The following is an 18,277-nucleotide window of genomic DNA, read 5'->3' as shown; positions in this document are numbered from 1 at the left end:
TATGCTTTGCAACTTTGCTACCAAACTTGCAGCCATGCTGTCATGCTGTTTTTAGAGAGAAGAGACTTTCTCCTTGCAACCCTTCCAAACAAGCCGCACTTATTCAACCCTTTTATAACTTGACTGTCATGTACTTTAACATTTAACATGCTAACAGAGGTTTGTAGAGTCTGGTATGTAGCTCTTGGACCACTGCACAGTTTGACCCTGGGGTGAATTTTCTGGGACATCCGTTCCTGGGAAGATTATGACATTGTGTTAACAAACACCTAAATACTCCAGACCAGCAAACTGACAAAACTCATGCTTTTATAGAGCTGCTCACATATGCTGATGAGCAATTATTCAAATGCAGTGGATTAGCAGCATCTGGCTGCTACTTACCTTCTAATTTGCACTGAAGCAATAAAGGTGCTTTCTGAATAATATGAGCTGTCTGGTGTGATATTCATATTTAAAGTGAATAATCAGGATCAGATTACTTTAATCATCCCTAAGGAAATTACGTGGGTTACAGATTCTCCAAGACAATAACAGTAACAGATTAAACTAATTAAATAAAACAATATATTACAGTGTTTACAAATATAAGACATAGCACTAATATAAATTGCTCAATTATAAATATCAAGAATATTACAGAGGTGAAATATATATGATTGACATTTAACAATAACCTTGAAAGGGTATAACTATTGCACTGTGTACTGTGTATTAGATTGTACAGGGAGATGGCCAAGGGCAGGATTGATTTCCTGTGTTGTTCAGTGGTGCATTTTGGTAATCTCAGTCTCTCACTGAATGTGCTCCTTATTTTGGACAACATCTGCCTCTCAGACACCCTAAATGAGTCCATCCCCACTCATTACTGGCCTTGCGGATCAGTTTATTGAGTCTGTTGGCACCTTTGACCGTCAACCTGCTGCCCCAGCATGCAACAGCATAGAGGATGGCACTGGCCACAACAGACTCGGCTGCCTCAGAAAATAGAGACGACTCTGGCCCTTCCTGTAGAGGACCGTGGTGTTTTTAACCCAGTCTAGTTTGTTGTCTGTGTATACTCCAAGTCCAGTTACAAAGCAGGAGCAACTTAAACATAGTTTTGAAATATACAATTTATATTTTTTGTTTCACATTAAAATTGATTGGTTAAAAGTTGTTTTTTTACAGATAAAAAAACACTCCTGCTTAGATTTTTTTTTTTTTTTTCGTTTTGTGAGATTTTAAGTGTTAATGCAGTCAAAATGAAATAACTGTAAATTCTTATATGTGCTGTTGTGCTGGAAAGAATGACATCAAACAGGGCAAGATGAGCAGTTTTTTTAAAGTGAAATATATGAAGGTAAACTTAAAAGTTTATAACCATTTATAACCTTGACTTCAGAGTTTTACATGACACAAAGTGTTACATTATAACATGTGTAGTTAGTGTGTTAACATCTAGAGTTATTGCATTTATAGAAGTTTCTTCTGCTCTCAGAACAGATTCAGTTGTTCACAGTTTCGGGACACGGTGCATTACCAAGCTGCAAACACTCACAAGGTGTTGAGTTGTGGTCATGAAAAGAACAAAGTGGTTAAAGACAAGTCTCTGATGCAGTGTCATCAGACTGTTGACAAACCCTCAGTCTAGCCACAGTGTGACAGCACGGCTTTGCTGAAAGTCACGTTTTGCATTGCTTCTCATGAAGTGTTTTCTGCTCTTTATTTCACTCTACTTGAATACATTTACTTGAACAATCCTCTGATGTGTAAATCAGATCCAACTGAATGTTATCAGAACATATAATAACATTTTTTTTCTTTTGGTAATAAGTTGAGAATGAGGATTTGGAGTATCATTGAATATACAAGTTTTCCCTCTCAGGGGGTCAGTTTCTATGTTGGATTGTAAACTCACTTTAGTAGTTCTCTTTCATTATTCCATCCATGATCACTGATGAGAAGTTAACAGGCATTAGCCATATCAATTTAAGACATTGTACAACTTCATATTAAAAGATTTTAATGTGTGTATATACTTTTTAATTTTTCACCATGAGATTGAAGCCCATAATAAGTCATATGAAAATGAAAAGGTGAAGCATTACCTTCACCTTGAGCAATGCGAGAAAATTGTTTGCTCTGTTTTTTGTAAATATGGGCTTTAGGTGGACACTGTGCCTTCTCCATGGTTGACAAGTTACTCAGTACTGTGCCGAGAAATTCCTCTTTCTGTAGAATACTACAGAGTGCTTTCTTTGATTCATAGAATCAATAAGTTCTGTATTTCATGCAAAATTTGTTCTTTTTTTCTTTTCTTTTTTTGCAGACAGCTTGTTGATGCTGCCTCATTTTAAAGTATGATCTGTTTTATTGGAGTCCAGCAGAGGGCAGTGTTTCACTGTCAATAGATGAATGTCTGAAGCTTCAATTGTGTCTTCAGATTGGATTAGGTTGTAATTTATGTTGTCTGTGCGATACTAACATTATAATGGGATGTTGAGGCTCTTCTAAGTCCTCACCAGGTTTTGCTCAAATGCTACTGATATAAACTCACAATATATTGGCAGTAAATAATAGAGAGGAGAAAGGAGGAAACAAAAGTCAATTATAAAGTTAATGGGGCTGCTTGGAGCCATATCAACAGTTTAAATGATAAAGTTACAGATATCAGGGGGAGAAAATAAAATAACAGCTGTGGCTCATCAGTAAGGCTCTGCAAAATAGAAAACAGGAGGAAGACTGATATTTACTGTGAGTAAATATCAGTCTTCCTCCTGTTTTGAAACCTAAAGTTAGTAAATAATAATGATGCTCTCTGACATCCACAAAATGTCAGACACATGACACAGAGCCAAACCTCTGCTGGAAAATACACACCAGAAAAGTAGATACAGTGAGATGATTATCAAGTTTTGCACAAAAGCGAAATGCCTTATTTTTATAAGCATTTTAATGACTGTTTTTTCTGATTCTGTTTTCTGTGAGTGAGCAGCAGCGCCTTCTGCAGTTTGTGTGTGGAAGTGCAAAAGCTTACAGCACCTGGTATTCCCAGGCGGTCTCCCATCCAAGTACTGACCAGGCCCGACCCTGCTTAGCTTCCGAGATCAGACGAGATCGGGCGTGTTCAGGGTGGTATGGCCGTAAGCGAGAGAGGAGATGTTCAAAAGGCTTTTTATAGATCATGTAGAAACATTCATCATCTATAACTATTGGTCTTAGATGACTGTTCTCCGTCACACTGCCCTGCAGTAAATGATCAGTTACACTTTTTAACATTAATTTGATATGTTATAGATAAAACATTATGATTATACAACTACATTAGGCAGCAACACACTTTTTACAAAGTAATACCACACTGTTTTTTTCCCAAAAAATGACATCTGACAATAAAGCCTAATTTGTGCTTTTCAGTATCAAAGAAACTTCGGCTTTCACAATTTATTGCACACTGAAAATTCTTAGCTATGTCTCCAGTAAATCTTTTGTAACTTTGTGTAAACAGAAAAGTTTGTTGTTTTTTTTACTTTCAACCACAGAAATCTCATTTTGTATGACTACAATTAAAAAACAACAAGAACCACAACAACAGAAAATGGGCAATCTGGGCAAAAAGCTACCAGAATGTTGTCTGGGATTTTACACATTTATTTCTTACAATTTAAGTCCAAAAATCTTACTGACAGATTTCTTTCTTTGTCAGAACAGCTTTTCTTTAACACGTAGAAAAACTGTTAAATAAGTGCCACTGACAGAAAGGAGACTTTCACTGGTCCAGACGGCTTAAGATCAAAGTGGGCTGTATATGGTCCGCAATATAAAATGAGTTCGACACCCCTGGTGTAATCTATCTGTAATGCAGCAAATCTAAATCTGTAATCATCTATAACAGGCCTTTTATGCACTCAGTCCCTCGCTTACGGCCATACCACCCTGAACACGCCCGATCTCGTCTGATCTCGGAAGCTAAGCAGGGTCGGGCCTGGTCAGTACTTGGATGGGAGACCGCCTGGGAATACCAGGTGCTGTAAGCTTTTGCACTTCAACACACAAACTGCAGAGGGCGCTGCTCACTCAGTGGAGGCAGGTTTAATTAATCTCTTCCACTTGTTAACTGAATTCTTTTTTCCTACCCTTCCCAGATCAGGGAGTACAATCCTAGCTAAGGTCGAGTAGAATGCAGGCAACTATTAAAATTCTTCTCGATCAATCAGTCAATCAATCAATCAAGCCTTTATTTGTCACATGCAAAGTTTACACCTGCAGTGAAATCAGATTCCCCTCGACCAAACATCAAACGTCTACTCATACTGGGCTCCTTGTGGGAGGTCAGCATGAGAACAGAAATCGAAAACAACTCCCCTACACAGAGAGCACATACATCTCCACATCACACCATCAGCCATCCTGTCCTGCAGCTATTCATCCAGCGCTGGGCCCAGACCCGCCGTCTGACCTTGGAGATTAGCGTTCGAAGGCGCCTACTGTGCTAATATTCACTTGTTTTGTACAGATGCTGCCATCTCTTTCCTTCACCTTTTTGCTTCTGTGGTGAAGAAAACCACATTCTCAGACGATAAAGGTATGATCGATCACATCTTGAGTCTGAGGGAGTGACTGATCTATTATCACTGATCTGTGACCATAAACATTTTTTTCTGCATTATTGTGTTATCATCTTTAATTTTCCCATATTTCGTTGTAATGTTGCTGTTTTCTGAGCTAACTTAAGAAATCGTTTCATTATTTTATTTGAACTTTATTTAACCTTTTTATTATTAATTTCTGTCTTGTTTTCTGTTAATTCTGCATTTATTTACATATTTTCTACATATGTATAAATTCCACATATGTATGCATTCAAGGTTCATGAAACTGAGCTGGAGATGAAGCAACTAAGAGTTTCATAGGAGTGAGTGGACAAGATTAGAAATGAATACATCAGAGGGACACCTTAGAGCATTTTGAAAACAGAGTTGGAGAAACAAGGCTGAGATGGTTTGGATAGTGGATATGCTGGGCACAAGATGTTTGCTTTGATTTGGTTTGTCCTAACACAAAACTATTACACAGACACAGTGAACTTTCAGCAAAGCCCTCTTGCACTTGGTAACAATATCATCTATATGAGTGTGACTTCTATTTTAAACATTTCCAAATTATGAAACTTACTGATGAGTGGTTGGTTGGTTAACCTGCGGTCAGTAGCGCTTTTTGATATGGGCGACCTGGGCGGTTGCCCAGCAATAATGATTACACAGTGAGAAGGTAAGTGAATAGAAGATTTCTGTTGCCATAGCACTTTCTCACACAGGGTCATATGATTTTTGTTGTTTTCTCTGTTTTCTTTTATTAGCTGACCAGTGGGGTGAAAAGAGGAAGATGGGATAAAAGACATGCTTTGGAAGAGAGCCAGAAATTAATAACACTTATGACTCAATACAGAGAGGTCTATTATACAGGGTGGGCCATTTATATGGATACACCGTAATAACATGGGAAGGGTTGGTGATATTAAAGTCCTGTTTGTGGCACATTAGTATATGTGAGGGGGCAAACTCCTCAAGATGGGTGGTGACCATTTAGAAGTCGGCCATCTTGGATACAACTTTTGTTTTTTCAATAGGAAGAGGGCTATTTACTATTTACTCAAAGACAGCAGGCAAATGTAAGCCTGACATCTTTATTAGTGAGTGTAACAAAAACAACATTTAGAAAACATGATGATAAACATCCAACTACTGGAGTTATGTAAGAGTATAAATGTAATAGTAGCTGTCAGCAGTTATAAAGGATATTTGACAGAATGGTGGATTTCTTCATCATCATCATCATCAAATATCAATTACCAGCATTTACATTTTGTGCTCGATAATGCAGATTTTTCTGTCCTGGGTGCAGTTTGCACTTTACCATTTCACTCCTGTCCTTTGTGCCAATAAAGATCAAAAAAAGAAAGATTTGTGCATTAGAGAGTCTCTGCTATCACCACATGAACTGACATCAGCTGATTGTGAGAGAGGGGAGATCTAGAAGTGGTCAGTGACATCCCTGTTCTCCAGGAACTCAGTCATATAGTGATGCTGCAGTGCTCATAGAAGCTCAGCCTCATTAGTACTCACATAAACATGTTTCCTGTGTATAAAGAGCTAACAGAGCTCTTTAAGAGCCAAGTCTGCATTACTGTTGTGATTATTGTGAACACAGTGTTGATCCATTAAAACATCTTTTTACTCTATTAGAGAAATCATTGGGTAGCAGCTCGGTGTTCGGTGTGATCAACAGAAAACATATCACGTGACCTGTTGTTGAATTCAGACCTCATATTTTTTCAACTTTCACACAGCAGGACTGAAGGAAGTGAACTAAGAGGTTATTTATTATTAATGACTGAACAGAGACGGCCAGTTTTCTCACTAATATTATAACGCTAATGTATATCAGAGAGCTACAGACAGCAGTCTGTTAATGGAATTAAAAGCACATTAAGGACAAAAATGTAACTTTGTGGGAGTCATTTCAAATTGAAAGGCATGGTCATTATTAATGTCACAGGGTGCTTGTGCATAGAAACACAGCAACAATCAACAGAGAGCCATTTATACTTTTTGTTCTCAAACTTGCTTTGGTGCAATAAACAGACGCTGAGGGGCAGTCACGTCTCGAGGGACTGCGTTTATACAGGAAGGGTTCATTCATTCAGGAGTGGAGGCCACACTGTTTTTGAACCTGATCTCTGCAGCAGTGGCAGTGAGAGCAATGGTTGCATTACATTAGGCTACATAACTGGAACATCAAATGCCTGCATTTCAAAACATTTATAAGTAATAACTGAAGAAACAACAGCATAAACATTTGGAGCTTTACTTCTTTTGGGGACATCAGTGAAGACTCATCAGTCTGAATATAACTTATAAGCAGCATCGTGACTGCTGCAACAGATTAAGAATATGACACATATATAAAAACGCCCAATATGTGGGACTCAACAAAACAGCCATTTGGACTGTTACCTGATTAGGGCACGTGGATGATGAGTCAGCAGTCTGAATTTAATTTACATGCAACACCGAGTGACTTACTGAAAGTAAGGTTCAGTTAAACAGATCATCTGTTCTTAAGAATATGAGGAGCTGTATGTACAGGATTTGCTGCAGATTTGTACTCATATTCATCACACCTGGTTTTTAAACAAAAAATAATAATTTAGTGTCACTTCATTTGTGATTCTTGCTCAAGGATACTCTATTTTTCGAACCATAAGGTGCATAAAGCGAAACAAAACAGTCAGATAAGTCAAACTTTACTTAACTCATTCTTCTTGCTTCTTCCATTTCCGTACCAATGATTCATTAATGTTTAATTCTCTCGCAGCTGCTCTATTCGCATGTTGTTGCAGTATATTAATGACTATCCTCGTATTGTAAGTTTGGTCTGTTTACAGCATCCGGCCATGTGATTACATTTGTCCCTAACCATCGGGAACCCTCACGTTAACTTTTATCAAGTGGAAAAAAGTTAGCATTTAGCCTCCAGCTTCACTGTGCTAATGTTATGCTAACATAGTTGTGTCACTAGCGATCAGGTAGCACATCATTATATACCAGCAGCCCGTTCTCACTCCCGAGGCGTAACATGCCGACGTTTTGTCACGTCCCGCGGCGTTCCTGAGGAACGCAAAAGGAGACCTTCGGCGTTCTTATGGTACGCGGCGGGTTATGGCCGAAATCCAGTGCAATGACGCTCCCGCGGTAATAGACGTTCCAGCCCTGTATTCCAGCCCTAAACCTAACCTTATCCCTAGCCCTAACCATAACCTTTTTCCTGAGCTTAACCAGGACTTTAATGACGTTAAATAGCGTGTTTCTAAGCGATTTGAAGAAAAAGAGCGAACATGTGTAGATAGAGTCCATACGGTTCTCATATAGGAACGTGGTGGGTAGCCGAAAACGTAATATGTTGACGATTTGTCACCTAGCGTAAAATGTTACGCTTTGGGAGTGAGAACGTGCTGATACTAGCTAGCCCAACTTCAGTACCAAGAGTCACTGGTGTTTTGTTTTCTGTCTTCGTTTATGTTGGAAGTGATAGCAGAGCTGTACGTTTGAATTTTTTCAGAAATCTCTCAGTCACATAATGCTTATGTTTAGGTGGAAACTAGCGAGCTAACTTCCTGCTAACTTCTAACTCCATTAAATTTAATAAATTCCGTTTTCATGGATGTCTGGATGTTAAACTTAATTGTAACACCTGGTAGAGCAGCAACGCTGATCATTTTATTAAAGATGAAAGAATTTAGACAGTTTTTAACTCTCAGTGATGCTGCAGTGTTTGTTTGACTTTGGGACCTGCAGCGACCGAGTTTTGGACCCAGATTACTCTGTGAGGCTCATGACTACGATAACCTAATGCTCCGACAATCCATCCAATCCAGACGTCGTAGCTTACCAAAGTCGTAGTGCAACATTTTTTGACAGATTTTTGAGCACTGTGTATCACATAAAATCAGTTTGAGGTCAGTAACCACAATCAGAATTCATACATAAGGCGCACTATTGATTTTTGAGAAAATTAAAGGATTTTTAGAGTGTAATGCAGAACATACAGTACTCTGACATACAGAGTGGAGGAGCCAGGAAGTGAAGCAGCAACCTTCTGATTTGTAAACGACCCGCTCTACCTCCTGAGCCTGAGTTTTATTCATCAGCAACAAAATACTAAAACAAATGGTTCAGAAGCAGCAAATAGTTTTTATTGTGTTTGCTTTTTTTGTGCTGTGTTTGTTTATTGTAATTGAGGACAAAATAAGTACATAGTGGATTCTAATTATACAAGAACCATTGAAACTGCAATTTGTCAATACAACAAAAAATCATATAAAATATAAAAACACACAGGGCACTGAGCAAAGACAGGTCAACTTGTGAGTCTTGATGTTTGAAGTGTTCAAAGAACATTTTTTTACACATTTACTCTGTGATCAGACAAGAAATCATTTATTAGAAGCAAGCTGGATCCCAGAGTTACCAAAATCACCTTTCACATTATTTTAATACATAACTGTACATCTGTATTCTGCAGTCATTGCTATTAATATATCAGTATCGATGATAAAAGAACCAAATAACAAAATTACATGCAAGTAACACCTCATGACCAGCTCCCGATCAGCAATCATATGGTTGCAGCCAGAACTTCAAACCTGTTAGAAATTCTGGTCGCCCCTCGTGAGGGTATCGCACCGTTGAAGCGGTGCCACGAGCCGGTTTAACACAACCTGTCACACTGCACGCACAAACACAGAAATGGAAATGAAAAAGACGAAGTAGCATGGCAGTGCAGTGTGTGATCTGGACACAAGCGATGGAAGCCCAACTTGTAGAACGTTGGGAAGCTCATCCGAGCCTTTTCAATGTGGCCTCACAAAATTATCACGACCGCAACAATCGTGAAAAGAGTTGGATGGACACTGCTGCTCAATTGCAGCTGTCTGGTCAATGTTTTTCATTAGCAAGTTTGCAAAGTTGATGGTGGTGTGTGTGTGTGTGTGTGTTAAAGATAGAGAGGGAGAGACAGATTTTGTGTTATAAGCTTCACGTTGTGGACGCACAGTGTGAGCACTCAGGTCGCATCAGAGCATCGGGCCACATATTGTGAGACCATGCATCGTGACCTACGACCTTCTAACCCAGGGGTGGGCAATCTCAGTCCACGAGGGCCGGTGTCCTGCAGGTTTTAGATCTCACCTTGGGTCAACACACCTGAATCACATGATTAGTTCGTTACCAGGCCTCTGGAGAACTGCAGGACATGTTGAGGAGCTAATTTATCCATTTAAATCAGCTGTGTTGGTTCAAGGACACATCTAAAACCTGCAGGGACACCGGCCCTCGAGGCCTGGAGTTGCCCACCCCTGTTCTAACCCCTTCGATTCAATCATACAGGGTTGAGCAGGAGCTGAATAACGCGACTGAAAAAAAATCACACAGTATATGCACAGCTTAAGGGGGACACTTCGGGTCTTCTTGCAGACCGTGGCCAAATGGTAACACATCCAAATAACTTTTTTCTCTAGTCAACTGTATCCCTCTATTTTAGTTGAGATAGCTCATGTCAAACATTTAAGAGTTTAGACTGTTTACTGCGAGTTTTCCTACAATTAACACAAACACAAATATCATCTGGCTTTTAGTATCGCAATATATTGTATCGTCTCCCCTGTATTGTGATACATATTGTATCGCCAGATTATTGCCAAACACACGCCTAACATTTACACTGCAGTCTGCCTTTGGTGGCTTTTTTGAGCAACTGTGACATTCATCAGTATAACTGACAAACAAAACAACAACTACACTACACACTAACTATAGACTCCAAACACGCTAAATGTCACAAAACTCTTAAATGCAACATGTGGAACACACAAATCTAACTGGTTAACATAAAAAACATTTTAGCTGGAACACTGGAGCTGTGAGCTCGGTACACTCTGTCAGCTGACTGTTAGCTGAGCTTGCAACATCTCCAAAAACATCAGAGCACTTTTGCAAACATGTTCTATTTTGACCAGCTGACCAGATGTGAACTTTACGCCACTACATTCACACAAAAAAAGGGTAATACACATTTCCTGTAAAATTAAAGTAACATAATTACAAGGAACATTTTTATTAATCAACTTTATGTAATATTTATTATGTTTCGTGCATTAATTAAAAATTCACGAGCTTTTGCTATTAAGTATTAAACCAAACATGTGTAAAACTGTACACAGACAGAGACTCATATCTTTACATATTTGGCCATGCAGACAAACTGCTTATAAATTGTTGTTTTGCAGTCATGTTTGTGTAGCGCTGCATGTTGATGTATATATGCCATATGTGGGCTCAAAGACACGAAGTTGACAGGAAATGTGGTTGCTAAGCTGCTGCTATGTGCGCTGAATCTATATATGGCTAAGGCAGTTGTGAAGTATAAAAAGGGCTGACATGGAAATCACTGATCTTTTTTACTCTTGTCCCTTGGCTTTCTTTCATGGTCCTTTTTGAGTGATCCTCAGCTCGACACAGGTCAGTCTTTAGACTTGTTATATTTTAACTTTGATTTTATGTCTCTTTACTTTTGCATAATCTTTTACTTGAGTGTAATAAAACTTCAGGTCACGATTAACTTTTTCATCCGAGTATTTAAAACAATGTTTATATTTAAAAAGATGTTAGTTTGTCCAATTTCTCATGAGTGCAGATATGGTAAAAAAAAAAAAAAAAAACCCATATTTTTATCATTTAAGTACAAGTACATGTGCTTGGGTTAAAATTAGTGTAGTAAACTTTGAGATTAAACTGATTCAACTTCTTTACTCAAAAGTGAGGAAAATAAAATCTCTAAAATGTACTTGAGTGCATTTTAAAGCCTATTTCTACAATCTATTTTGGTGCAAAGCTAAACAAACCTCATTACTAATATAATAAAAAATATAAAGAAATTAAAACTTTATTTAAACTTAAATTATAATTATAATGAATATAATATGTTATCTTTTGTAACACAAGTAGAGAAAAACAAAGTTTTAAAAAAGTTCTATTTGCTGTTGTCAACATTGTAAACAGGCCAACTGACCTCAACACCTAAATGTTTGACGTTTCTATTGTGAGCTCCAATAGATGTGGCAGACATGGCAGAAACACATCAGATAGAATGATGCAGTGGAAGTAAAACCTGGAGCTAAGAAATTAGAGTGCTAGTCAACTGGTTCAGGTGCAGCAGGTGGGCTGATCCTCCTAATTGCTCACAAGTATTTGGCTGCTTCACTTCGTTTGTTCCAAAAAAAAACATGTCAGCTTTTAGATGCATGTTGACTTTTTACTTTCCTAACATGCCTATTTTTCATATTTTACTTGCATGTATCATATACAGTCAACTTTACATAATATCTGTTTAAACAAATATTCATCTTCATTCAAACTGATCTTACATGCAGCTGCTGTTCATTCACCCATTTAGTTTATTAACTTATAGCAATTAATCTGACATTTCAGAGAATTTCCTTCCCTGAAGATCTTCATTGATCCCTGCGTCAGAGAGCCGACTCCCACCAAACACTGCACTGCACAACAAATCACTCTGCTAACTGAAGAAAGAGGTAAAAGTAATACATCTTTACCAGTTGTTGTTTTGGTTCATCCAACTGGGATCATCCAGTTTGTCATATTAAATGTGTATTTTAAATGTGTTTTAATGTGTGAGCATGTTCAAATGGTAAAACGTTTCAGAAATAAACAAACAAACCGACTATTTTACTTACAAATTCCAAAACACATTGCTAGCATGAACTGAACTTCCAAAACAGAGCTACCTAAATCACCTAAATTACACAATTGAAAGCATATGTGTATTGTTTGTGTATTTATACACAAGCACTCATATATATTCAAATAATTAAAAAAAAAAGTTCATTTACTTGTTATTACCACACACCAAATCTGGTCGTTGGTACTTGCTGGCTTGTGTAGCCACGAGGTAACAAAAGCTCAACACTGCCCCCTAGCATCCTGGAGCACTTCTGTTGTCTTTTGTACGTACTTTGTCTGTAGGGGTCACCGTAAATATACTTTTATTTATTCACTCCACATAAAATATAATAAATAAATAATTTATACAAAAATCAACTATTCACATTTCAATTTTTAACTGTTTAAATTTTCAGCTTTTTTCTTTTAAACTAATTTAAAGTGAAACAACACAAAACACTGCAAACCACAACACAATTAAATATAAATTAAAATATGAAAACAAAAAGAACATGCATATTCTCTGTCATATGGGCCTGCATGAATAAACTTTCTGAATCCTTTATCATCCACAACTGAAAATAGTTGTGGATGATTACTATACCTTTCTAATGTGAAGTTGTTGTCTCTGGCTCTCTTTCTCTCTCTCTCCCTCCCGCTCTGTTCCTGTGCTACTGAGAGTGTAACTACCGCCCCTCCCCCCTCTGCCCAGCGCAAAGCACAAGGCTCGCGTGCGGAGTGAAGCGGGAAGAAAGTGGGAGAGAGGGTGAGAGAAAGAAAAAAAAAAACACAGCTTGCGATAAGGAGCCGGCTCGCGTCGTTCACGTCAAAGATCCGGCTCTAAGAGCCATTTTGTTCGCGACCAACACATCACTTCTCTGCTCCTCAGATGCAAAAGGAGGGGAGAAAAAGCTCAGCAACTCAAACTCCATTGAGCTATAAGATACCGGCATGATCTTGGGAAAATAGGCAGCATCTGGATGTAATACGACCTTGTGGCCATCAGGAGAGAACTGTGTGCAGGACGGATGCACAGACAGCGCATGAAGGTCACCCACTCGCTTTACCGAAGCCAAAGCGAGAAGTAATGCAGTCTTATATGAAAGAAATTTCATATCCACAGACTCAATGGGTTCAAACGGGGGGCTACAAAGGGCCTCCAGCACCAAAGACAAGTCCCAAGCAAGGACACTGGACTTAAGCACAGGTCTCAGCCGGCGAACCCCTTTCAGAAAACGTATGGCAAGGGAATTTGCACCTGGTGTCACCCCGTCAAAGCTAATATGACAAGCAGATATAGCTGCTAAATAAATCTTAATTGTCGTAGATGAAAGGCCCTTTTCCCACAGCTCCTGTCAAAACATCCACAATAGAGGTCTAAGAAGCTTGGAAAGAAAAGCGTCTGGACTTCTTTAGATTGCTTGAAGATGTTTCACCTCTCATCCGGAGAGGTTCTTCAGAACTGAAGAAGCTTCTTGACTACGATGACCTGGATGACTGAGAACCTTCACAGACATATCCACAATAGAGCACTGAAATGGGAGAGTGTGGCAGTCCTGGCACCATTGCTCGAAGGCTCGCCATTTGTAAGTGTACAAGCCTCTAGTAGATGAGGCCCTAGCGCTCTGAATTGTCGCTATCACACTAGGTGGCAAACCCTTAGCAATCAAGTTTAACCTCTCAGCAGGTAATCATGAAGGTGCCACAGATCCAGGTGAACCACTTCTCCTCCCGCCTGAGAGAGGAAGTCCCTGCGGAGAGGAAGCTGCCAAGGACCCGCTGCTAGCAGGCTGATTGTCTCTGCATACCACGGCCTTGTGGGCCACCAAGGGTCCACTAGAATCAGAGAGAGGAACTGCCAACGCACTCTCTCTAGAACTGGAGATATCATTTCCACTGGGGGAAATGCATACAGGAGCACGTCTGGCCATTGGTGCGCTAGTGCGTCCAAGCCCAAGGGTGCATCGTGGTCGATTATGGAGAAGAACAGGGGGCAGTGAGTATTTATCCTGGAAGCAAAAAGATCTATTTGCGCCTTGCCAAATAGATCCCAAATCTGAGCCACTATTAAAGAAGACCCCCCTTGGGCTCCCTCCAAGGAGCTAGCACGCAAAGACGTGGTTACCTTTCTGTTGATTGTTGATGTGTTTCTATGCACAAGCACCCTGTGATGTTAATGATGGCCATGTCTCTTAATTTGAAATGACTCCCACAAAGATACATTTTTGTTTTTAATGTGCTTTAAATTCTATTAACAGCTCTCTGATATACATTAGCATTATAATATTAGGGAGAAAACTGGCCGTCCCTGTTCAGTCATTAATAATAAATAACCTCTTAGTTCACTTGCCTCAGGTCTGCTGTGTTCACGACATCAGCGGAGCGGGAGGTGGCTTACTGGGCTTAAGCCCGGGTTGTTGTTTCAGAAGCCCGGGGTCTTTTGGAGTGTAATTTGTTTCATAGTTAGATGCCTGACTGACAACTGTGTAAAACAAAAACGACACACAATATTCGAAGCACATAGCGCACAGTCCTAAATTCCCCCTAATTTCGCTATGATCCGAGCTCAGGCACTAGTGATGTGCGGATCGATCCTGAAATATCGATTCCTCTGATACCAATCATTTATGTTCTAGAATCGATTCTCACACTAAAATATCGATATTTTAGTAATTTAGAGTAAATTTGTAGTTTATCATTAACAGGAACGCAGTGGAAAGAAACTATAACATTCGGATTGTCTACATTCAAAGGAACTAGGAAGGAAGGAAGGCTGTATAAATGTCTCGCAGCCACTGGCGTGCGCACTCACAACAATGGCTGAGCGTAATTGGAGTCATGTGCGGACGTATTTTACCTCCACAAACAGCTGAGATGTGGTTTGCGATACATGTGGCAAAAAAGTGCTCCAAGAGTGAGGTGTTGTGGCCACATTGAAAAGGGCTGTGGGGGGTAAATACATTTTACAGGGTTTATTTATCGGATAAAATACATTAAATGTCACCATTATTATTGGCCGGCCCGGAAACAGCGGGAGTGTCCAAATTCAGAGGCTGCTTCCACCTGAGGACCCGGCCTTCGCGGTCTAAAGAAAGCCGGGTATACGTCACGAGCTCCCTCGGTGGATTGAAACTGCCGTCTGCTCCTTGCTATCTAAAATATAACCGGGCGCTGACGTAAACTCTCGACCGTCTCACACTTTGTTTAATCATTTTCTGTTTATTCAGCTGTGTGAAAACCCCGGAGGAACCCTCCCGAGGGATTAATAAAGTTAAATTTAATTTACTCTCTCACGGAGTCCTTTAGTGCTGCAGGCAGGCAAGGTGTTCAAATAGCGCACAACTTCAGTTTTTTTATTTCTATAAGATGAACTCTGCATTATTAAGTGATAAGAACAAGTAATCTGATGTCCTGTAATCATTATGATGCTATAATTTGAGATACAATAAATAAAATAAGTTTTTGTACAAAGTATCGGTATCGGATCAGTATCGTCGATACCACCCTGAATATTACTTGGTATTACTTGGTAAAGGAAATCAGTGGTATCACACATCACTATCAGGCACTAGCTGAGCAGAGGCGGAGCCAGACATCAGGGCTTTGGAGCCACGCCCCCTCCCACCATGCCAGTAGGCCAAACAAAGCACACGGAAACGTCAGCTATGGTTGTAGGTACTGTGTTGTCGGTTGCAACGTTAGATCACACAATAGGGAAGGCAAGAAGCTGGAAAATGGGCTCTCATTTCATCGTTTCCTCTCCTGGAGGCAACGGGAGGGATCTCATGTATCCGATATTACTAAACGAAGACGTCAGGCTTGGATTGCAACGGTGAGACTCGGACAAGGCGAGTGCAACGAAAGCGAAAAATAGCACCCAAAAACATACAAAATTGCGCTCATTGTACGCTAATCTGCACATAACTTTCAGATGAATCACGCACCTGGAATACTGGTATACATTTACCTTATGTGTATACACTAATTTTATCTTACAGGCTTTCGTTATGCAGCTGCAGAGTCTGAAGGTGTGCCCCGTGCAGAAGTAATCCCGTCGTTAAGTCTGACGTCACTAGCCGTTCTGGGCCTAAACTCCGCTGCAGGTCCATATATCAAACGATCACTATGGCATTACTGAGAGTTGAAAAACTGTCTAAATTCTTTCATCTTTAATAAAATGATCAGCGTTCTGCTCTACCAGGTGTAACAATTGAGTTTAACATCCAGGCATCCATGAAAACGGAATTTATTTATTTAACGGAGTTAGAAGTTAGCAGGAAGTTAGCTCGCTAGCTTCTATCTAAATACAATATAGCATGTCCTGACTGCGGGGTTTTGGAAACAAATTAAAACGTACAGCTCTGTTATCACTTCCAACATAAATGAAGACAGAAAACTAAACAGCAGTGACGTTTGTAGGGTTACTGAAGTTTGGCTAGCTGGTATATGATGTGCTACGTGACCGCTAGCGACACAGCTATGTTAGCATAATATAAACAAGCTAACTTTTTTCCCACTCGATAAAAGTTAATGTGAGTGTTCTCGGTGGTCAGGAACAAATGTAATCGCATGGCAGGATACTGTAAAAGGACCAAACTTCAGCCAGGAGAACAACTGAGATAATCCATCCACAATACGAGGTTAGTTATTCACATACTGCTGCATGGGCTGGGCTGTAGTTACATCCTAAGGTTTTAAAAACTGAGCTTAAATAAATAATTAGCGGTAATAAAAGCTGAGGGAGGTCAACAGTGATCACTGACTGTTTTAGGAGCTTTTTGAGATTAAATAGAAGAAAATACAAAACATTAAACATGTTAACAACACAAAAGCCATATTAAACGCAGACTACTTTAGGCCCGGAAGTAGGATTCGTCACGTGATCACTTAACGACCGGATAGATGAAGATCTGACAGAAGACCAACAACAAAATCACCATGTCACGGAGGCTGTGGACAGGAGTTACTCATATCATGTGAGGGTGAAGACACAACACTGCTTGATAGGAATGTTAAGGTGTGCTGTGTTTTGGTGAACATGTGCCCCACTGTGGTTGTCAAACCAGGGCCAAATGAAACTTGCTCTTGTTGAATATTCATAAAACTGCTGTGTTGCATGTACAGTTCATTGTAAATAATTGTACTTTCTGTAAAGTGGTTTCAATAAAACAGAAATTAAAAGTATGTTTTGTTTTGTTTTTTTATTCAAGATCTGTTCACATGTACTTAGCAAGTACATGTGAGTGAGCAAGTACAAGTACACATGAAATGCAAACTATTTACATGGCAACGCACAGCTGGCATCAATCGTGAATCGTTCATCTAGAGCAATTTTGGGGGCAGCTGCTGAGGAGAAGTCAATGTTATGTGCAACCTCTGGCCCTCTGATCTAAGGGGGACTCTTTGGTCTTCTTCCAGTCCTTGGCCAAGTGGTAACACATTAAAACAACTTGTAATTACAAACGATTGTTTGAACCGAATCTGTAAGTGTATAAAAATGGCTTAAAATGGTTTACAGTGAGTTCCTTGGACTTTCTGTTGTTCTAAATATTGGTCAATCCAACAAGTGCTTTTAAGCTAATCCTTTTTACGCTTCGAAGAGAAACTAAGCATATGCTTAAGAACAAAAACACCTTAAATGAGAATAATAGAAATTTTCCTTTACAGCTTCTACTCAAGTACAATCAATAAAGAAAACCACAGACTCTTTGATGTTTGTTTTGAAGAAAAAGTAATTTCCTGTAAATGTTTATCTGTGTGAGATTTTTCAGAAAACATCAATTTTGTTTAAACGTGAGATACATGGCCTATTCTTTCCTTGTTCTACTTTTGTCTCATTATTAATCTGATTACTGTGGAAGACAAGATGGAAATATAATATTCTCATGTTAAAAAGATAGAAAAAATATTTTATTACCCAGAAATCTAACTTTTCATGCCTTTGAGCATAAACATGAGCAGCAGCGCCCTCTGCAGTTTGTGTGTGGAAGTGCAAA

The 18,277-nt window shown here is 39.3% G+C and overlaps 2 non-coding genes across 2 annotated transcripts; one reads left to right on the top strand and one right to left on the bottom strand.

The window, feature by feature from the left end:
- Window positions 1-3,012: 3,012 nt before the first annotated feature.
- On the bottom strand, window positions 3,013-3,131 carry LOC148096335 (5S ribosomal RNA). Its single transcript, XR_015717351.1, has one exon. It is a non-coding gene; the product is annotated as a 5S ribosomal RNA (ribosomal RNA).
- Window positions 3,132-3,900: 769 nt separating this feature from the next.
- On the top strand, window positions 3,901-4,019 carry LOC148096334 (5S ribosomal RNA). The gene has a single exon (XR_015717350.1). It is a non-coding gene; the product is annotated as a 5S ribosomal RNA (ribosomal RNA).
- Window positions 4,020-18,277: the final 14,258 nt, after the last annotated feature.

This window comes from Neolamprologus brichardi, chromosome 23, assembly GCF_056152115.1.
Source record: "Neolamprologus brichardi isolate AB-2024 chromosome 23, ASM5615211v1, whole genome shotgun sequence".
In the NCBI taxonomy this organism is placed as follows: Eukaryota; Metazoa; Chordata; class Actinopteri; order Cichliformes; family Cichlidae; genus Neolamprologus; species Neolamprologus brichardi.
The sequence above is the reverse complement of the archived record's forward strand: the minus strand, read 5'-3'. Positions and strand labels throughout refer to the sequence as shown.